The sequence below is a fragment of the Sinohyriopsis cumingii genome, chromosome 7 (assembly GCF_028554795.1).
Source record: "Sinohyriopsis cumingii isolate HCF-2022 chromosome 7, ASM2855479v2, whole genome shotgun sequence".
Taxonomy (NCBI): domain Eukaryota; kingdom Metazoa; phylum Mollusca; class Bivalvia; order Unionida; family Unionidae; genus Sinohyriopsis; species Sinohyriopsis cumingii.
In genome coordinates this window covers 34,163,167-34,187,057 of record NC_142967.1, presented here as the reverse complement: position 1 = coordinate 34,187,057, position 23,891 = coordinate 34,163,167, and positions in this window count along the sequence as shown.

Genomic DNA, 23,891 nt, shown 5'->3' with positions numbered 1-23,891 from the left:
CATAACGGGCGTAGAAACGCTGCTTTTAAATTGCTTCCTTTCCATTTGACCCTGATTTTTCCATGTTAGTGTGACTTTTATCTTTAGTAATATCCTACGTATACGTAGTAGTATTAGTAGTAGTAGTATCAGCAACGACAATAGTTGATGATTACGAAATTATAATAACCCTCCCACCACCACCCCAAAAAATTGTAGCTGGAGCTTTATACTTCTACAACAAACTATCCATCTGTTAAACATTCCAGCGCAGAAATAGCTCGTATACATTTGTCTTACTTTCAACGGAGAGAAGAAAATTAACAAAAGATATAAATATAACTATTTGTAAATGCAGTTGTGATCAAGAATGTGGAGGCACAAAATAAATAAAAAAAAGAAATGTTATTTGACGTGCTATCTTCCATGCGTACAAGCAACAACAAAAAATCCGTTTCAAGATTTAAAAATAAGAAGAAAACAATTCAAGGGAGGTAACATGCATACTGTTCTGTAAGACAATAGTATATTTCCTGGAGTTGTCTACCTTAACAGCAAACTAGGCGCATACTTAAGCACAGCTTGGTTAGATTTGTATAGTTAGAAGATATTATAGTACCTGGAGATGTCTACCTCTATAAACACAATAGCCGGGTATTACACTTTCTGATTGACTGAATATTTTGATAAATAAACGCGTAATTATATGCCATCAAAGACATGTGGTAAATAAACTCTCTTATAAAAAAAAGTGAAGAACAATTAAACAAATCGATGAAAATATTTGTAAATGCAATTGTAGTCAAGAAACTTCTGAGACAAACATGCGTAAACAGTAGAAATGTTATCTTTCGATATATTTTCTTGCGTCAAAAAAAGAAAGCATTCGAAGATCAAAAAATAATAAAATTTAATCCAGGTAACACGCATACAAATTCAAATGAGAAATTTTAATAATGTTCGGAGCTCTCTACCGTTATAAAAAACCAGCCAGATGTTAAATTTTGTGCTTTGTTGGACATCCATTCTGTTGATTAACTTTTGTTGTTGTTGTTGTTGCTTATGACAAGCTATCTCACATATTCACCGTGGCGAAACCCAAGACTCGAACTCATGCAGACAGTGGTAATCAGTAAAGGCGAGCGTTTTGAACTACAACTGTAACAAAGTTAAAACATCAAAAACATATCATCGATACGGTCTTAGCATCTTACAAAAACAAAGAAAAAGAAAACTAACGAGTGATTTAAATATAAATATTTATAAATACAATGGTGGTCCAGTATGTGTTGAAATAAACTTCGTTTTGTATTAGAAAAGTAAGATGACGTGATATTTTCCTTGCATCAAGTGAATCGTCTGAAGATAACAGAAGCATACAATTCATGGGAGGTAACATGCATACTGTTCAACTGAGAAAATATCATACTGCCTGGAGTTGTCTACCTTTGGGAAAACACCTGACGGAATATTAAAGCTGTTGCTTGGGTGGACTTTCTATTTGCTGAATAACCGTCATAATGATAAGCCATCGAAGACATACTCAGTACGCGTATCGATACCTTATAACAAGCGAAAACAAACATGACAAATAAACATGACTATTTGTAAATACAATTGTGATAAAAAAAGTATTGAGACAGACGTCAGTAAAAAATAGAAATGTTATATAACAAGATGTTTTATTTGCATCAAATGAATAGTCGGAAGATCACCAAATAAAACAATTCAAGGAGAGAAAAGCATGAAAAAGGCCGCAGACATTTATATATTTCCCTTTTTTAATAAATGCTAAATACAACGTACGTTAATGCTAAATACAACGTGCTAAATACAACGTACGTTACACTAATTCAGGCTAATTTTCGCCGTCCTGTGTGCGAACATTTTGTTAGCCGTATACATAGATCATATATAATTCATTCAAAGAAATTTCAGCTACCGTTCATGAAAGTAACATAGAGGTCTGTTAAGATCTCTCAATTGTAAACCGTAACTCTCTCAGAAGTACATCATGTTTATAGAGTGCCACGATTACAGTGCCAGGAGTTGCCGATCTATATAAATGCGCTGCTTGGGTTTACTTTCATTTTGTTGAATACAATTCACAATAATACGCCATAGAATACTTAGTCCTGATACGACACCCAGTCCCTCACAGAAGAATTGAAGAACAAAAAATAATACAAATTGTAAATGTAGCTATTTGGAAAATGGAATAATGATCCAGACCGTTTCGAGACGCATGTCAGTAAACATTAACACAATATGCTTAACTTAACGTTTGACAATAATTGCAAGAGTACAAGAGCTTCCGCTGCAAGTGGTGCATATAGCAGACGATATCCTACGGACCTCTGTAGTGCTCTGATGTTGTGTGGATTCGTTTCAATCAGCCAACCCTGTCGTGGGAATAGCTAAAGATAGACCAGCTCCCCGTTCTAGTGAAGAAAGATGTCTGGGTTGTATTTGTAAAAATGTTTTTGGAGTTTTCTTTGGGAAGGAACTTGCATCGGTTGCAACCAGCAGAACCTCCGTATGAACTATCGACAAAAAACAAGGCATATTGTAGACCCGTTTAAATCGTACACCGCCACCCCCACAAGTTCTTCACTCTATTCTGCCTGCATTTATGGTTATTTGAACCTTTAGATTTTATTCATGGAGATATAAATGGTTTATCAGTAGATTCTGTTGAAAAGTAATGAAAGGGTCATAATTTAACATTGACGTTAGACAAAGCGTTCTCTTGAATAAGTGACCATAATAGGTACGTTGTAAGCCCTGTGCACATAAAACAGAACAGCTTCAAGTGTCCACTCCGATCGCCTAATTTTTATCCCCTCAACAGTGCATATAGAAATTACTACGAAATTTGATATGGAATGCTGTAGAAAGAAGAGGTTTATTCCACTGGTAGCCTAACATCCTATATATCATATATGGCCTGGTTATTTCTATCCTCAGTACACTTTCATGAATGTTCCAGGATGTACCACCCTCCAGTTCTTGGTAAGGAGTAAGATCGTGATCACTCTGGTAGTGCTTTGTCATTTTACAACATGTTCATTCGTCCACTCCTACTTCTCCGAGGTTATCCTATCCAATCTGCCTTTCAATGTGCTTACCAGGAAGTTTTGTAATTGACTGCTGGAGATATATGAGTAGTATATAGGGCCACCCTAGGGACAATGGGAATTAGCGTTACAGACCCCCCTGGGCCACTCTGAGGACTATGTAAATTTAACATGGAGAAAATTGCTGGGCCACTCTAGGGACAATGGGAATTTAACATGGGGAATAGAGTTTGGGCTTGTCTAGGGACAAGGGAAATTTAACATGGAGTAAAACAAACTACTTTAGGGACAAGGTGAATTGAACAGGGGATTTTTAAAAAAAAATAAAAAAAAGGGGTAGGCGATTGAAAAGTCATTCTCTTTTCGAGAAATATGCGTGGCCCTGAAAAGGGCCTTTGGGTTTATGTTAATGTATCCATTAACATAAAGGGCACCGCATTAGTCTTCTTCTTGTTCTTAGGCTGCGTCTCACTGTTGGCCCGTAAATCAGCACTCTTTTGAGGCATCCTTGTCTTTCAACGTAGATCCTACGTATCCACAGGCTGGTGTTTGTCCTGTGGACAACGGTCCACTTGGATCGGACGTACATGAGCATGTCCGTCCTAAACATCATGGAAGACACAAGGGTGGATGATTCAACTGTGGTCCACATCTTGAAGCGACGAGAACAGGTGAATCAATGCAGTGAACTGCGCTTATTTATAGGTAGAGGAAGGATTGAAACGGATTGAGTTCATTCACCAATCCGAACACGCGTTACAAAATTCAGTCAGCCCGCATCCAATCCGAAGAGAGCAGTCTGTGACGTCACGTAGTCTATATAGATTCGCTAGCGCTTGTGTGCTGTCAATTTATGCGACAGTGATTCAACATGACGGAAACTCAGAAAACGATCCATTGGGGTGCACCAGCAGGTGAGACTGCCCAAGGGAACCCGGACTTACTTTCAGAAGAGGTACATTGGGATTTTGTGGATTTTCTTACCTCGCAAGAATTTGTTCCGGAACCTTCGTTACCTTCTTCATTTCTGCAAGTGGAGAATTTTAGACAGAGACAGAAAGAAGAATTGGAGAAATTTATACAACGACAAAAGGAAGCGGAACAAGCTTTTCTCCTACAGCAACAGCAAGAAGAAGAGGTAAGAAAAAAAACAGCAGCAACAACAGCAAGAAGAAGTAGCAGCAAAGAAACAAGAGGGTGAAAATCAAACGGTCACGGTACTGTTGGACATTTTAGCGGAGTTAAGAAGTCTGAAACAAATGTATCAGACTTCTTTATTACGACCGAAGAGAATACGACCTTCCCGAGCTAAACACGTTAACCCTGTGACTAAGCCTACCGTACCACCCTTAGTGATTTCAACCCAATCATCATCATCAGCATTACGCAGTCCAGAAGTAGGCCTTGGCCGTGGCAAAGGCTTAAGGCACTTAAAGTTGATTGCTTGAACTCACCCCTACACCAAAATAAAAAGGCCCTTTTCAGGGCCACCCACGTCTCTCGAAAAGAGATAGCCTTTCAATTTGCCAATAACTCAAAAAAAAAATAATAAACAGCCCATTTTTACCCCCTATAGTACGTGTCTTTGTATGAGTGCGTGAGTGTAGCTTCTTATTTTAAAATGAAAACTCAAAGACACTTACCTTATATCATTAATTTATTCTTTTATCCATTGTTACAATCCAATTCACAATTCACAACACAACACTTTAATAAAAAGTTCATTGACTTCTTCTTTCTCCTTGTTTAGTCTCTCTGTTTTTTAAATTTCTTCACCGTCACACTCTTTTCCTCTTCTTCCTCCTCACTTTCTTCCCTTCTTCTTTTCTTCTCCTGTTTCTTTTCTTCACCTGTCTGCTTTCTTCCTCTGAAAAATCCCTCTCTTTTTCCGAAGAATCCCTCTCTTCCTCTGAAGAATTCCTTTTTTTCTTCTGACTCCTCTTGTTTCTTTGGGCAATCTGGAGACCAATGTCCTTTTTCTTTACAATAATAACAGGTATCTTGACTTTTGTTTTTTTTTAGCCCCTGTTTTTGTTCTTTTTTGACGGTCTGGACACTCTGAAGACCAATGCCCTTTCTTCTGACAGATATAGAAAGTATCTTGACTTTTATCTCGAAAGGAAGGAGAGAAGTCCGTGGGCTGGTCTGAAGAGAATTTTCTAATGACCCCTCGCAAAGCTCTGACGAAACGTTCGATTTGGTTAGTCTCTTCCATCGTTGTGCTCGGTTTGAGAGTGAAATGTATAGTGAAAGGACAAGACACACACCCTTTTATATACGCTGGTCTGCCATGACTATAAATTAGTCTATGGTGTTTACACTTGAGTCATTTGACGTTTTTCACTCAAGATGAAACGATCCTATTCATTTGAGAAGAAAGAAGAAGAAAGTAAGAGGCAGAAACGTGATCTATCGCCTCGTACCAGGCCTGAAGTCTTGGCACAAATTCATGCCAGTGATTTTGAAGAGGACATGAGTGAACCAGAATCCGAACCCTCTAAACCAAGTTCACCACCCTTAGTCAACCCTGAAAAATACTATTCCATTCGAGAGACGGAAAAGCGCTCCTCTAGAAAATTTAGAACCACGGCTTACAAATACACAGTGAAGTTTAAAGATTTCAAGGATGAAGTGCCGTTAGAGAAAGCAGAAGTGTTTATCACTGGGGTGTGGGATTCTTTGCTCACTGCACTCAAGCGACAATGTCAACCCAAAGAAGACGATCGCTTGAGACTTTCCATACAACACGACGGTTTGAAATCCCCTGTTTGGATCGAGTTTAGCACCCCTGCAGAAATGACTGCTTCCAAAGTCATGGACAAGATTCAACACGTACAACAATCAAATGATCAGTTTGACATCACCGATGGTAAAGCCACACTGGACATGACCCACGTCTCTCCTCCTCAAGGAACTGGACGCAAAAAGATGTTATTGGTGGACGACCTTCGCAACACCAAAACAAGTCTCGTCCGAATTAACAACCCTCAAGACCAGATGTGTTTAGCCCGTGCCATCGTGGTAGGACGAACCTATGCCGACAAGAACGACACAGTAGAATGGAAAAGAACCTGGGAGAACATTCGAAAATCGAACCGAGCCAAACAACGAAACGAAGCAGAACTCCTGTTACAACAAGCCGGACTGTCCAAAGACACACCCTGTGGCATTCCTGAGATGCAAAAATTGCAAGATGCCCTAGCTCCACGATACACCTTGAAAGTGCACCCTCAAGAAGTGCGCGGGCCTCTGTTGTTTCGAGGCCAAGATTTTAAGGACGGAAAATACATTCATGTTTATTATCACGATGACCATTTCGATACCATTACCAGTATCAATGCATTCCTGGGATACAGATATTACTGTGAGAAATGTGACCATGGTTATAATAATCGAGAGCAATACAAACATTGTGGAATGAAATGCCCAGGATATTTGGCCTCTTCACCCTGTCTGAGCGAAGGACCAGTGCCTTGTTCAACTTGTCTGCGCACGTTTGTCAGCCCTACCTGTTACCAACAACATCTGAAGACGCAAGGTTCACAGCAGAAATGTGCTTGTCAACTGCTGAGATTGTGCCCTGCATGTGGACAAGGCATATGTACCAATGCTGCCAAGGCACACGTATGTTTAGGAAAGAAAAAATGTCACATTTGTCACCACATCGTGGACTTGGAACACCAATGCTACGTGCAAAAATACCAACCCTCACCAGAGAAAGAGGACGGTCACAAGAAGAAAGGCAATTTCATCTTTTTCGATTTCGAAAGCATGCAAGAGACCGGCATTCACATTCCTAATTTCTGCGTGGCTCATCGAGAAGTGCATTCAAGAACCTATCTTCAGTCATTGCCCTCACTGCAGCAAGATTCCCGGAGGGCGTGAAAAAATCTTTCGGGGACCGAACACGTTAGCCGATTTTGCCCAATGGGTCTTAGACCCCGTCGACAAGACGTGGAGCCAAGAGAACATCGAACGTTACGGAGATTGTTATCGTCATGCCACGGTGATGGCTCACAATTTCTCCGGATACGATGGACAGTTTCTTTTGAGATACTATACGGAACATGGCACCGAGCGTCCTAAAGTGACTTTGAACGGAGCCAAAATCATTTTCATGCAAGTGGGACAAGTACAGTTTAAAGATTCGATGAGTTACTTGGCCATGCCTTTGAGCCGAATGCCTAAAACGTTTGGAATGACAGAAATGGCTAAAGAGTACTTTCCACACTTTTTCAATACGGAAGCCAATCAACACGCCGTTCTACCCCATTTACCTGAGGCTCACTATTACGACCCCGACAACATGCGTACCGAACAACGAGAAGCTTTCTACGCTTGGTACCAGGCTCACGCCTCGGACCCTTTCGACTTTCAGGAAGAAATGTTAAAGTATTGTCGTTCCGACGTGGACATTTTACGACGTTGCTGTGGAAAATTTCGAGAACTGTTCATGGAACACGGAGGGGTCGATCCTTTGAAAGAAGCTTGCACCATTGCCAAAGCGTATTCCTTAGTGTACAGACAACGATTCATGCCTGAAAACACCGTGGCTGTCATCAGTCCTCAAACGACCCACTACGTCAAACGTCAATACTCGGTCAAAGCCCTACGCTGGTTACATTACTTGTGCGACAAGGAAGACAAGTGGATTCAGCATGCCCGCAACGGAGGGGGTGAAAAGACCATCGGAACGTATTCGGTCGATGGCTGGGGCTTAGAAAACCCCAAGATCGTGTACGAGTTTAACGGTTGCTTCTTTCACGGATGTCCCGTCTGTTACCCTGACCGTGGCACTAAAAATCAGTTTTTACAACGAAGCATGGAAGACTTGTACCAGGACACATGTCAGCGGCGCTTAAAGTTGGAAATGTGGGAACACGAGTACGATCACCGTATGAAAACCGATCCCGAGTTTAAACGCCTCGTGGAAAGTTACCAGTTCATGGACCCGTTGAACCCGAGGGATAGTTTGTACGCAGGAAGGACCAACGCCACCTGTTTGCTGTACCAAGCCGACGAAGAGAAAGGAGAAGAAATCAAATACTTGGACGTGTGTTCGCTGTATCCCTACGTGTGCAAATATTGTCGCTTTCCTGTAGGGCACCCGCAATTGTTAACGGAACACATCGACCTGAAAAACATTCGACAATACGAAGGCTTGATCAAGTGTAAAGTTTTGCATCCCACGAACCTATACCATCCCGTCTTACCTCACCATTGTCAAGGCAAACTGATGTTTCCCTTGTGCCGTACTTGTGCCGAAACGTGCAACCAAGACCAACATTGTCAGCACACCCAGGAAGAACGTGCCTTGACGGGAACCTGGATCAGCGTAGAATTGTTCAAAGCTCTGGACATGGGATACCAACTGTTAGAAGTGTACGAAATTTGCCACTTTCCCAAGACACAACAATACCACAAGGGTGATCCCAGTCAGAAAGGCATTTTCGCTGACTACGTGGATGCCTTTTTGAAACTGAAGCAAGAAGCCAGCGGCTATCCTTCCTGGTGTCACACTCCTGAAGACCAAATACAATTCAAAGAGAAATACTATGAACAAGAAGGCATCTCTTTAGACCACATCGAGAAAAACGAAGGCAGGCGATCGTTTGCCAAAGTGATGTTAAATTGCTTGTGGGGTAAAATGGCAGAACGACCGTGTTTACCCAAGACGGAATATTTGACAGAACCTTCCCGCTACTTCCAAATGATTCACGACAAAACCAAATACATGAAATACGTGGACGTCGTTCGAGAGAATTTGATCTTGGTCAATTACGAAGAAGATCTGGACTTTGTACAAGACGACCCTTTTGGAAATGTCATCATTGCAGCTTACGTGACAGCTCATGCTCGCTTAAAATTGTACGAAGCTTTAGAACTGTTAGGGGAACGCGTCCTGTACTTTGACACGGACAGTTGCATTTACATCCATCACCTGAGTCAACAGCACCCTAACATCGAAGGAGACCGTTTAGGAGCCTGGACAGACGAGCATCCCGACGACAAGATTCTAAGTTTCGTCAGTGGCGGTCCCAAGAATTACGGCTACGAATACCGTGACAAACAAGGAGAAGTGCACACGACGTGCAAAGTGAAAGGACTGACTCTGAATTATCGTACCAGTCGAGTGGTCAACTTTGGGGTATTGAAAGAAGCCTTGCAATCGGGAGAGGATGGAAACTTTAAAGTGACCACCTACCAACCGAACAAGATTGTACGTTTACCCATTCACCACATCTTCAGTCGGCCTTTGGAAAAAGTCTATCAAATCGTGTACCAGAAGCGAGTGCGAGGACCCAACCACTTTACTTTGCCGTATGGACACGTTGGTATAAAACATTGGTTGTAAGAGGATAGTCACTCACCAGAAAGATGACTTCGCCACAGCAAGAATCGAGTGAGAAACCCGATGAGAACTCCAAGTTCAAACCCTACCATTTTCCAGTCTTCTTACCTGACTATTGTGATTGTGCCCGTCGATTGGACACGTTTCAGAAATGGCCTACGGATAGGGAAGGATTACCTTCTTCGCATGTTTTAGCTAGAACAGGATTTGTCTACTTGGGACCTGAGTCAGGATTGGGATACGAGGTACAGTGTTTCGCTTGCGGACTGAAGTTACGAATGGATCTATGTATCTATAAAGATTCAGCTATTCTGGAGCATACTCGATGGTGTCCGCACTGCCCTTACCTTTCTATGGCCTTTCCACCCATCACACTACGGTACAATGTTGACGGTACCTCAGAGACGGTACCTTCCAAAACAAGACATAAAAAACGTAAAAAAAGAAAGATGTACAAGCTGGAGACTGCATTGCGACTAGTATAGAAAGGGGGCTATGGTCAAGATCGATAGTTCATTGCGACTACCAAGACCGAGCGAACAAGATGAATACTTTCAGAGAAACACAGAACAAGTTGTTTAGAAAGGCACAATTCAAGTGTGAGGCTTCGGAAGTGGAATGCGATTGTGAGCCTTGCGATGGGTACGATGCTGTACGTTGTGACCTTAGCGATGCCGTAAAGCATCATGGGAACTTTAGTGTCACTACCCCTATTATGGAAAGGGATGCTGTGCGTGTCAAACCTGAGGGATGCGAAAGTGATGCCGTTCGTCGTCTTGGACATTTTACTGGGTTTCGTTTTAAAGGGGAATGTTCACCTTCACGTCTACCCCCCTACGGATGTCATCCAGCCCTGAGCAAACTCCTACCCATGTCACTTAACCCTCATCGAAACGAACCTGTGAAAGACGAATATTCGTTTCCTGTGCGTTTGTCGGAATACTGCGACTTTGAAAATCGTCTTCAATCGTTCAAAGGAAAATGGCCTAAGTATCTGGGAGGCCCGACCCCCGAAGAATTAGCCAGAGCCGGATTGTTCTACTTGGGCGAAGGAGATAAAGTCAAGTGCTTCAGTTGCGGTGTGTCACTTCACACTGGGAACCGCAAGATTCGGCCTACGTAGAACATGCTCGATGGTCACCGAATTGTCATTACTTACCCTTAGTGGGATCGAGACATTGAAGTAACTTTATGATAATCTGTTCATGGATACTTTACAAGAGAACATTCGTGCTTTGCCTGTGGAGTTGAGAGAACGCATTTACCGAGAGCTGGTCAAAATACAAGTGAAACGTAAAGAACAATTGCATCCGTTACGCCACCGGTGTTTGAACCACTGGTACCTGAATGCTATACAAGGACTGATTGAGTTGAAAGTGTTCCATTGGACAGACATTGATCAACGACCCCCTAGTTTTAAAAAGGAATGGTTCGGTATGGACGATTCTATCTACTACATTGTAAACGTACTGCATCGAATTCCAGAGGAAGAGTTAACGAATTACCAACATCTTGAACACAATGTCAACTTGGTGAAAGAGGAAACTTCTAAACGAATTGTAACGTGTAAATTAGTAACTAAACGATTTAGATTCGACACTGAATTGAAACCATGTTTGTGCAAACAGTACATGTCTTGTGTCAGACCAAAGAGGATTTAGTATGACCTATTCATGGATACTTTGCTAGAGAACATTCGTGTTTTACCTGTGGAGTTGAGAGAACGTATTTACCGAGAACTGATCAAAATACAAGTGAAACGCAAACTCAAAGTGATTGAACCGTTTTTAAATTATGCTCTGTTCCAAAGTATAAGAAGACTGATTATGAGTGGATATTACATCAGGCACAAAAACAGTGTATACACTTATGGATGCTTTACAAGAGAACATGTTGGGCTTGCCTGAGGAGTTGAGAGCAAGGATTTACCGAGAACTGGTCAAAATACAAGTGAAACGTAAAGAACAATTGCATCCGTTACGTCACCAGATCTTTAACCACTGATACCTGAATGGTATAAAAGGACTGATTCGTCAGAAATTTTTTCAGTGGTCAGACCTTGTTGAACACTTTCAGTTTGTGAATGATGATGAACTAGACGTTCGTAATTTTGGTTACTTCGATATTCACTTACTGCAACGTATTGAGGAAGACGAGTTAAAGGATTACCAATATTTGTTACATGGAATCTGCTTAGAGAAAGACGAAACATCTAGACAAACTCTGACGTTTCAGTTACAGTATGTAACATTTAAATTCCCTACTGGAGAACGAACATGTTTAGTTAGAAATTACCTTTATTGCTTCCGACACAAAGAGACTATAAAATCAAGTTGCCATGCCACGGATTATGTCACATATTATTGAACAGATTCCGTGGAAGGAACTCAATGACCATATTCAAACCGTGGATCATTACCATTGATTATTACAAGAACTGTATCCATTCAATTTGGGACGACAAGTGGTGTGTGTCTTAGTGACTTGTTTTCTGGGATTTCGTTTACAAGCCGATTCTTTGTGGACTCTTTACGATCAGTACTTACCACCTCAATGGCCTTAAATGGTCACGAAAAACTCCTTTTGTTCAAAGCCTTGCGTTTTCATCTGGATACTTCTCGACCTCAACAGGAAAAAGAGATTCGTCAACTTTTAGCTACCCAAGACGTGTATGACGATGTGTGTGTAGCTTGTGACTTACATCCCCATTGGACAGATGTCCGTGCCTGGAAAGAATGGGATTTTGAGGCTTGGACCCAAGAAGTGGCCCAGTATGCACGAGAGTTGTTCAAGGAAAAAAGTTGCTTTTCAACCTGTGTTAGTGACGGTGCCAGAAGAACCCGTCACCCAGGACGGGACTGTCGTGGACAGGCCTGAAAGACCCTTTCGGGAGGACACTTGTGTGACCTTACCCCCTACTATAGAACTGGTTAGAACATTACCCAAAACATGTTGTTGTACAGACACTTGTGTTTATTCCACGTTAATGGTTATCATGTGCCTTTTATTCTTGTACTTAAGCCTTTGGCTTTTATGTATTTTTTGTCTTTCGTATTCATGTTTGAAAAAAAAACATTCAATAAACGTGTTCTGAAAAAAGTATATAAACTCTTGTCTTGTTTGTTTTCGTGTCACAAGTGACATTTCTGACACAATGGCTACCTCTGCTGTCTCTGCTCCCTCTTTCTCCACTGTCAAAGTCATCGACGAACACTTAGATCGTGTCAGTTGGGAGACTTTGTATCTTCGCCATCCCTTTAACATGCTCATTGCTTAACCTAGCGGTTCAGGCAAAACCGAATTCGTCAAACGTTTGATCGAACATAAACATCATTTGATCGATCGACCACCTCAGCGGATCGTGTGGTGTTACAAAGAGTGGCAATCGGCGTACAGCCTCTTGCGAGAAAGTCAAGGCGACTCCATCGTGTTTGTGGAAGGCATTCCTAAAGAAGACGACGGCATCGTCTCTGATTCCCGTCAAACCCATTTGGTCATTTTCGACGACATGTTAGGAGAAGACGAAGAAGAAATTAAACTGTGGTTCACGCGCAAAGGGCATCACCGCAATGCCAGTGTCGTTTACATCACCCAAAATTTGTTTCAACAAAGTAAAGCCCATCGCACCATCAGTCTCAATGCGCATTATGTGGTCTTGTTTAAAAGCCCTCGAGATAAATCGCAAGTGCACGTCTTAGCCAAACAGTTAGGAACGCCTTGGCTGACTCAGGCGTACGACGATGCCACTCAAACGCCACACGCCTATTTACTCGTCGATTTGAAACCTACCACCCCCGAGGATTTGCGATTTCGTACTCACTTGTTTCACCACTGGTGTCAAGACGGAGGGCCTGTCCTGTACACGTCTCCGTCCTCGACTTCATTTCACTCCACATCAAAAAATCTATAAAAACCTCAGACCCTTTTTCTCTGTCTCGCACACAGTGCGAACATGACGTCCCTTCAGTCGCATCTTCCCGTCAAACTGATTCGTGCCTTGTATGGCATCAGTCGAGAAAAAAATCCACAAACACGAGCTCGTGTCTTAGAAGCTAGTCTCAAAGAAGTCTTACGATGGTTCACGGTGACGGCACGTCAAATACTCCAAGGAATCATTCAGATTCCTAATCAAACCAAACGCTTTTTCGATCGAAACAAAGTCGCTTTGGTCCAACTGGCCGATCCCCGCATCGACACTCAAACCAAAAAACAAATCATTTTGAAACCAGGAGGGAGCGGTACTCTAGGAGGGGTCATCATTCGCTCTCTCTTAAGATGGGATCCTCATGCCCCCAAAGTTATCCCCAAGAAAAAAATCCAACGAAGCCCCAAGAAGAAAAAGAAAAAGACCAGGTCCCCAAGAAGAACTTCTCCAGTGGCGGGACCCTCCTCTTATCAGACACCACCCCGGAAAAAGAAAAGAAGCCCCCAGAAAAAGAAAAGTCCACAGAACAAAACTAGTCGCAAGAGAGGCACTTCGGCCAGGACGCAACCTTACACTCGCAAACCACGACCTGCCACAGCGGTGACACGGTCACCGTCAGCCTCACTTTTATCCACTTTTCCGTTGATGACACCAGGAACTGAAGAGTACTTGGAGACGTTGATCACACCAAGAACTTCTCCGTTGATGACCCCAAAAAGAACTTCCCCAGTGGCAGGACCCTCCAATTTAGTGGCAGTGGCTGCTGCTCACAAAGTACCTTCTCCCAAAATCAAAGTCCATGAAAGATCGGGCATGTTACAAAGTTTACTGGATTTGTCCAAGCAAGAACTGGCTCGATTTAGTCCGTTGCGTACCCCTGCACGACGTGTCATGCCTATCCTCAAACTGATACGACGTAAAGATAATCAGTGGCGACGCGTTCAAGTATACAAAAGACCTGTGACCAAGTCGGGGGTATCAGTGTTTTTGGTGCTCCTGAAGACTCAAAGATGTCACCCTCCAGAAAACCCCAAGGAAAGAAAAGAAAAGGACTACCACCACGTTTAGTCAAACATGGGGACATGTTATCTGTCCTGTCCAAAGCTTCTCCACCTCTACGAAAAAACACTCATTCAATCGGCCTCCAAAGAGGTCATCGATACCGTGTGCGAATGTTGTTTGAACGTCTTGAAAGGCACGATCCCTTTGTCCAAACACCAGAAACAATGCTTAGGTAAACATTGTCACGTTCTTCGCCAAATGGTTCAAAAGAAAATTCCCATTCGTCAAAAGAAGAAGATGTTGGTCCAACGTGGAGGCATTTTGCCTCTCTTGTTAGGCCCCTTACTGAAACGAGTCTTGGGAACCATGTTGGGAGGACTGGTGGGAGCAAGATAAAAAGGCCCTCGGAAGTCCCAAGATCTCAGAATCGACCCCTGACAACCCCATGGAAGGACGAAAACTAGCTTTAGTACCTTACAAACGATGGATGGAATACCATCGGTGGCAAGAACAACGCACCCCACATTTACCTCCCAATCCCAATTTGAGCGAGATGTCCCAGTTGCAACACGAATTGCAGTCCTTGATGGATCGCCAAGATTTGTCCGAAACAGAAAAATCGCAAAAGTACGGTCAACTCTTGCAACGACTGCAACTCTTTCACCAGAAAGCTTTAGACGAAACAGCTCTACCCACTCTGAAAGATTTTAAGACCTTGATGAAAAGTCCAGCACCATCACCAGTACCAGTACCAGTACCACCAGTACAAGTGACCAAGACAGAAAAAGGAAAAGAAGAAGAAGAAGAAGGGTTTCAAACTCCACCAGAAAAAGTACGCAAGTTAACAACACCACCTACCTCCAGAATTGGATGGATTAAAAAGATGATGGCCACCCCTTCTTCATCACAAGAGAAAAAGAAAGTGAAGACAGAAGTGAAGATAAAAGTGAAACAAGAACCGATATCCCCCACTCAGACATCCTCCTCCTCCTCCTCCTCTTCAACACCTATTGCCGGTCGCACACGCAAAGCATTGCAATCCAAGAAAATACCCCAAGAGAAAAGGAGTAGCATCCTCCAAGAGTGGGTGCCTTATTAACACACCAACCAACACAAAAAAATGGAAAAAGTCTTAGCCAGCATTTACTACGATCCCTCCCATCCTGCAGGTTACGCAGGAGTTCAAAAATTGTATCGTGCTGCCAAAACGCGACTGAAAAGTCTCCGTTTACCTCAAGTGCAACGATGGCTACAAGAACAAGTTACCTACACTTTACACAAACCCATTCGGAGCAAGTTTGCCAGAAGTCGCACTCGAGTGGAAGGCATCGATCATCAATGGCAAGCCGATTTAGCCGATGTCTCTCATTTGGCCAGCTACAATCGTGGCTACAAATATTTGTTTTGTGTCATCGACGTCTTTTCCAAATTTGCCTGGGTCGTGCCCTTGACTTCCAAATCCAGCAGCGAGTTAGTGCGAGCCCTGCAACGGGTGTTGAAACAAAGCGGTCGTCACCCTCTTCGATGGCAAACGGACAAAGGCACCGAATTTCTGAACCAAGCTTTCCAAAAAGAATTAAAGAAACGTGACATTCATTTTTTTACCACCGAGAATCCCGAAACCAAAGCCAGCATCGTGGAACGTTTTCAACGCACTTTGAAAGAACGCATGTGGAAATATTTTACGCATCACCAAACTCTGAAGTACATCGACATCTTACCTCACCTGGTGCAAGCGTACAACCAATCTTACCATCGAAGCATCGGACGTGCCCCGCAAGACGTGACTCCCGAGAACGAAGTGTTGGTGTTTGAGCGCCTGTTTGGTACGTCCCCGACGAGGGCTGTCCCCAAGAAAAGTGGAGAGTTGGTCGTAGGAGATTGGGTGCGCATTGGCAAAACCAAACGCACTTTCGACAAAGGTTACTTACCTAACTGGACGACCGAATTGTTTCGCGTCACTGGACGAGTGCATGGCCGTCATCCTACCGTCTATAAATTGGAAGACATGAACGGAGAAGTGCTCAAAGGAACGTTTTATTTGCCCGAGTTACAACGTGTGACCAAAAAAGAAGACGACGTGTACGCCATCGAAAGCATTCTCGAACGCAGAACCCGTAAAGTAGGCAAACGACGTGTCAAAGAAGTCAAAGTACGTTGGAAAGGATATCCACCCAGTTTCGATTCTTGGATCGACGCTTCGCAAGTCATCGACTATAAAAAGAAGTGACCATCATGCCCTTTCACACAGACGCAGCTACGTCAACCACTCCTCCTTCACCTAGTTCTTCTGTGCAAGATTTACAAAAACAACCCTTGTGGGTGTGGTGTGGAGAACGTGTGCCTAAAACGCAAATCGTCTTTTTCTGCCAAATCTTCGTGGTGTATTGTGTCATCTGAGCAGCCATTGCCAATTTGAGTTTGCAACAAGGAGACAAACAATTGTGGACCATTTTATTGAGCAGTTTCATCGGTTACCTGCTTCCTAATCCCTCCCTGAAATTCTCTTCGAACCGGAACCACGGGAACCTTGTGTCCAGTGCCAGTGCCAGTCACCACTCCAACAACAACCACAACCAGAACCCCATTTTGGGCGGAGACACACCTCTGACGTCCAGTAATAACCCCTCGGACAGCCACAGAACTCTGGAATTATGAGTCACCAAAACCAATTTTACTTAACCTTACCCAGTGACAGTTCCATGGAGGTGTTTGCCCACAACACGTTGTGCTGTTACACGGCCAAATTACCTCAGGCCATCCCCTTAGATCACGAAGCCCATTGGGAAGTGGCTTTAGTAGAAATCATTCACCCGACCCAAGTCCTCAATGTCCTTCCCAATCAAAATGTTTTTGATGTGGAAGTTCATGACGAGCAAGTGCAACAGTACTTGGATACCCATGGCAAATATAACATAAAAACCCCTGGCACACAAAATCAAAAGTACACCACCTATCACTTGTTCGTTCCTCTAGGCTATTATTTTAGTGGTCAACATTTGGTCAGCACCATAGCCTCCAGGTTTAATGTCGTGTTTCTGAAAGCTTTGGAGAGTGCCAAAAAAGTGTCACCATGGAATACCACAAAGCAGTTCGTCGCTTCTTGATGAAATTTGACGGGAGTAAAACCCTGTCCATTTCATTTTGTCATGAATTGTTTGACATGTTGGGCGGAGACATGGACATGAGAATGGCCATGATTAAGAAAAACGAATTACCCATCGTTTACGACAACGAGTCTTTTAGCAAGTTATTTCGTGCCCCGGTAGAACTGAACCAAGGACTGAATTTAATGTTTGTGTACTCCGATGTGGTGGAGTACAACGTGGTGGGACACACCTCCGTACCGTTACTGCGTGTCATTCCTTTCAAAGTGGATTCTGCCACGAATGCTGACGAGGAAGGTGGAAACACTTATCACGTTCACCGCGAATTTGTCCATCCTCACTATTTGCCGGTCAGCAAGTCTTATTTGGACACGGTCAACATTGCTATAAAAGGAGATCTGGGACAAAATATTCCATTCACCAAAGGAAAAGTCACGGTGAAACTCCATTTTCGAAAACAGTTTTCTCTCACGATTCGTAAGTCATGTATCCAGTGTACCGAGGGGTTGCACGACAGCGAGGACACGGTTTAGGAGACATGTTAAAATCGGCCTTTCGTTAGGTGGCTCCGGTGTTGAAACCGATGGTGACACGCGGATTGCACGCCTTGAAAGATGCGGCACTGACGCAAGGCAAAGAATTTCTCCAAAATGTCATCATCGACAAACAAAACCCTAAAGAAGCCTTCATGAGGGCAGGCAAAAATGTCTTGCTGCAAACGGGTAAAGACATTTTAGGCCGACGAGACACACCTATAAATGCCCTGCACGCTACCGAGTCAGGCATTCAGCAAGGACAAGGCAGAAAGAGACGACGCAGAAAACACCCTTTCACCAGACTTCAAGCTAGAAAGGCCAAGAAAAGAAGAACCGTTCGAGACTTAGACGTTTTCGATTATTGAGACACAGAAAAAAATGATGCACCGAGAGTCTTGCGCCTGTTCCAAGACGGAACTGGATCTGTTTGCCATGCCACCCACCATGATGACGATGCAAGAATCCCAGTGGGTGCAATTTCACCCGGTCTCCTCATTGACCGATTCAGCTCCCATCGAGTTTGAAATCAAAGGACAACCTGAAGATTACATCGATCTGAGTAGCAGTTACCTGTACTTGAAAGTGAAAATGATCGAACCACTCAACACTAACATAGACAATGATGATGTAGTAGCTCCCGTCAATAATTTCATGCATTCCTTGTTCAGCGAAGTGGACTTGTACTTGAATAACAAACTAGTCAGCAGCAGCATGGATACTTACCCTTATCGAGCCTACCTGGAAAATCTCTTGACGTACGGAAAAGAAGCCAAGAACACTCATCTGGATGCTTGCGTGGTATGGAAACCTGACCAAGCGACTAGGTTCAACGGCATTACAGTTGCTGGGGATGCTCAAAATTTATCGGGATTTGTAGAACGACGAAAGAAAATTCATCTAAATCGTAGTTTAGAACTGATGGATCGCTTGCATTTGGACATGTGGTTACAAGAAAAGTATTTGCTGAACGAGGTGGATGTCCGCTTGAGACTGAATCGTAGCACTGCTGCTTTCCATTTGATGGCTGTTGATGGTTCCACTTACAAAACCATTATCCAAGAAGCCAGACTCTACGTGCGTCGTGTGGAAGTGTTACCTAAAGTGGGAAACGACGTCAGTCAGACGTTGAGAAGAACGACCGCCAAGTATCCGATCCGACGCGTGGAAGTGAAAACCTTCACCATTCCTGCTGGACAGCGATCCATGATCGAAGATCATCTGTTCCAAGGACAGTTACCCAAGCGTTTGATTGTTGGTATCGTCAAGAATTCAGCCTTCAACGGAGCCTACAACGAAAATCCTTTTGAGTTTAAGCATTACAATGTGTCCAAGATCGAGGTCAGTCGTGATGGCAAGACCTTGTGTACCCGACCTTTCGAGCCTAACTTTACCCAGAAGAATTACTTGAGATCGTACTTGTCCCTGTACGAAGCCACGGGATAGTTAGGAACCAACACCAGTCACGGTATTACGTACGAAGATTATGAAGGAGGCTATGCTTTGTGGGCTTTCGATTTCACTCCAGACCAAGGCAGCGACGAGGGACATTTCCACCCTATAAAATCTGGCCAGATTCGTGTGGAAATTCAGTTTGCGAGTCCACTGGATGCAGGGAACACAGTGAACGTCATCCTGTATGCAGAATTTGATAATACGATAGAAATCAACAGTTTGAGAGAAGTTATTCTAGACTATTAGAAGCCATGGAAGACTGTTATCCCTCTTTACCTAGTGGAGAAACTTTGGACATGAAATGTCAGGAGACCGTGGAAAAAGAAGAAGAAGTGATCATGATGAAGTCGAGATGGCCAGAACAAGAAGCCCATTTAGTCTGCTGTTTTGCCAAACACTTGGCTGAAAAAATAACGGAATTGATCAAGAAAAATTGCTATGGATGTCAAAACGATCATCCCAGTCAAATTCAACACGATAAATGCCTGATGTTGAGTGAAGAAGAAAAATTGGACGAGTATCTGGACGAAGCTTGGAGTCTCATCTCGGACGAAGACGTGGGGTATCAGTGGTATAAAGACTTACGTGAACATTCTTGTCCACCATTAACCACTCAAGCGATCCATCGTATCGAAGCTCTCCTGAATCAGAGTGAGGAGACGAAACGAAGAAACGGTTACTTGCCAGACATTTTCAAGCAAAAAGTCAGGATCGAATTGACAACGTATTATTACCTGTGAAGAAGAAAAAAAAGCACACAAATCAATGGATACTTGGGAACTTTATTACCTTTTGAACTACAGTTCGTATACGGCTTCTTGGAATCCTGTCGTCTGTGCTAAAGATGAACTCCCTCATCGCAAACCTAAAGACCATCAAGCTTACGTGATCAACACGGACGACAGTCATCTCCCAGGAACCCACTGGGTAGCCGTTTACTTTCCTCAAGAAGGATGTGTGGAATATTTCGATTCGTACGGATTGCCCCCTTTGGAAGACGATATCATTGACTTTATGAGAAGAAATGCTCAGACCACCCGATTCAATAATGTGAAATTACAAGGCACAGATTCCTTGGTGTGTGGACAATACTGTGTGTATTTTCTGCATCATCGCAGCCTGGGCTATTCCTTAGAACATTTAGTGACTCATTTTGATCCTCGTCATTCTTCTAGAAACGATGTGAAAGTAGATAGATGGTTTTGTGATCATTATGCTTATCTTTTGTCTCAAGCTAGGAAACGTAGTGTCCATCAATGGCCTAATGATTTCCAACAGTGGAAATCACAATTTCATTCACAACGTTGTCAGCCCTGTTTAAAGTAGACTGTAAAGTGAAAAAGTGTTTGTCATTTTTGAAGAAAAAATGTTTGATGTTATAATGATGGATTAATGTTAAAATATGCTAGAGTTGTTGTTGGTTAGTGTTAAGTGATTTTTGAATAAAAAATGTTGTGTTTTGAAAAAAATGCCTTTGTGGTTTGTTTAGCTATAAGACTGTTGGATTGATGCTCTTTAATTTCTTACTATCCCTCCCATAACACTCACTGAACGTTGCGACTCGAAAACCGTGAAGAGGATGTTTTCCTTCACGTCCGCGCTTTGACTTTAAGAACCGGGTTGTTTCCAGTCTAAACATCCATTGTCGACTCATCCTCCTACGAAGATGTGCTCCAAACTAGCTAAGCTAAACGAAGCCTACGTGAATTTGCATAGGGTCATCTACAGTCTGATACCGAAGCCAGAAGAAATAGAGAATGTGAGAATGTTAAAAGTCACTGAAGACCTGATAGAAGAGCTCTTCAGAGAAGAAGTGAACAAGGAGAAAGAAGAATGGACAGAGAAGTACAGACTTCAGAGACAGCAGCAACAGCAGCAACAACAACAACAGCAGCAGCAACCTGAACCTGACAGAGGCTTTGTCGATTGCCGTATCGACACCAAAGAGTTCTTCTTCTCTTTCCGAAGAAGCAGACTTATCGCCAGAAAGTCTATCCTCAGAGGACATCGCATTCTTAGAAACTAAAAAAGATTGCCATAGCAAACAAAAAAACCCCCCAAAAAACAGCCCTTTTCAGGGTTACCCCAATACTCTAGAAAATAAATAACCATCAATTTGCCAATGTGTGTAAGTAGAGTAGTGTGAATATAAACACTAACTCTTTTTTAAAAAATGTGAGGGTATGTGTTTGTGTTTGTAAATGCTCACGTACGTTGGTATGGATAGTAGATTAAAATGATGTTTGGTTTTTTTTTGGCTGTTTGAGGTGTAGATTTGGGGTTAGATTGGATTGCTTTGCGTATGTGGATAGTCTATTGAAGTGATTAATGAAAAAAATTTAGAATAGGAATGGGTAGCATAAAAAGTGAGTGAGTGTTTCTTTTAGGTCCGCGCGTTGTTGTTTTGGTCATGATCTAGGTAAGATCAATTTTATGTTTTTAGGGGGATGTTTTCCATCACGTCCGCGCTTTCAGTATAAATTGAAACTCGCTCGGCAGTCTTGCTACCCTTGTTGATTGATCAACACCACCAGAAGAATGAACACCAGAATTGTGAAACTGCTAGAACTCCAGATGCACCTGGAATATGCCAGGCGCATAGTAAATGAACTATCAGCGGAAGCCTTAGTAGAAGAGGCAAGAATAAAGAAGGAAGAGGAGGAGAGAAGAGAGAGGGAAGAGGAGGAAAAGAAAATAGGAGAGAGGATGACTTACAAGATACCAGAGACAGAGGATTGGGGTGCTGAATCCAATCATCCCGCCTCTGCACTCCCAAGAAGAAAGGTGAAAGGAGACTGGGGAAGAAGATGCGTGTGTGGCGCCAGGCCAGGAAGGTGCCATCATTAGATAGGTGCATCTGGAGTTCAAAAAACCAACAGCCCTTTTCAGGGCTACCCAATACTCTAGAAAAGAAATAACCACCAATTTGCCAATGTGTGTAGGTAGAGTAGTGTGAATATAAACACTGACTCTTTTTTAAAAAATGTGAGGGTATGTGTTTGTGTGTTAGTGTTTGTAAGAGCTCAGGAATGTTATGTGAATAGTAGATTATGGTTTTCTTAGCGTATGTGGAGAGTATAGTTTGGATTTTATTAGATGAAATGAGAAAAGTGGAGATGTTTTCCTTCACGTCCGCGCGTTGTTTGGTCATGATCTAGGTAAGATCAATTTTATGTCATAACGTCAAGTTTGAAAACTATCTCTGAATTTGCTTGACTTGTTTACTGTTTAAAACCGGCTTGGTGTATAATTTTAAAATTTCTACTGAGTGCGGCCACCACCAACACTAATTAATATAGAAAAAAGGAACAGGACAACTTGTGCAAAGAAATAATGCTAAGAAGAGGAAACGATTAGCAACCCGGCAAGCCGTGAACAAAGGAAGTGCACAGATCTAAGGAACTCTCACAAAGGAACGATAGGAACACGCAGTAAGATAGTAATATATCAGACAAAGGAAATCCAGCCAAGCAGCCCGCCACGCAGCCATTTTGGATCATACCACCTCGTATAAAAGCTAAGTACTTTAGTACAAGGTAGGAAAATTACTAAGCCTGCGGGCAATTAAAACTCTATGCTGTTTACATCTCACTATAATATATTTTACCTTACTTGTACTAAATTCCGTATCTACTCAATTTGCCGCCTATTCTCTTAAACAGTCTCTAAGAAACATACTAGAACCGACTGGATTGAACCCACACATGATACAAGCACCAAATATCATTGTGTGATTTTCAATCATAGAGAATAAATTCGACAAATTACACAACTAACCACTACCTTTTTCTTATAATAACAACTCTAGCTGTTAGCACTGTTCCCGAAAACAGGCACTAGGAAACACACTGATACCACGCCTGGTCAGAATCTCACAAATTACAAGCACAAGCTAACCGCTGTGAGATTTTCCGATTCACGGAACGTAACAGAATCTCATCTCTCATTGTTTCTTCATAACCACAACCACTATTAACAACAATAAGTAACCTAAACCTTATTCAAAACCAAAGTAGGAATGTCTCAATCAATCACAAACAAACTTAACTTTAACACTAGAAAACAAATTCTGAGAAACAATAGGCTTGAAAAGGAAATGAAATCACATAAACCTCCCACCCCTATGACACCAAACCCGCAAATAATCACGGGGAAATTGGATCTCAGTGAAAACTCCAAGCACCTTGAACTTTGCGAGAAGAATCTCAACTTCTCATCCACTCCTGAAAGGAAAGATTTAACAACACCGCATCTAACCACCCCTGAGAGAAATGAACTAATTCAAATATCAGCAGCCGACTTAAGTATCAACTCAACTGTAAGTTTCAAAAACTTACTAGATCCATCGGCAAACAAGGACCTGGATGATACAATACCTATAGAAACACCAATATCGCCACTCCAAAAACAAGACCAGCCACCCACCCCCAAATACATGGTCATTGCACAATCCCCGGAAAA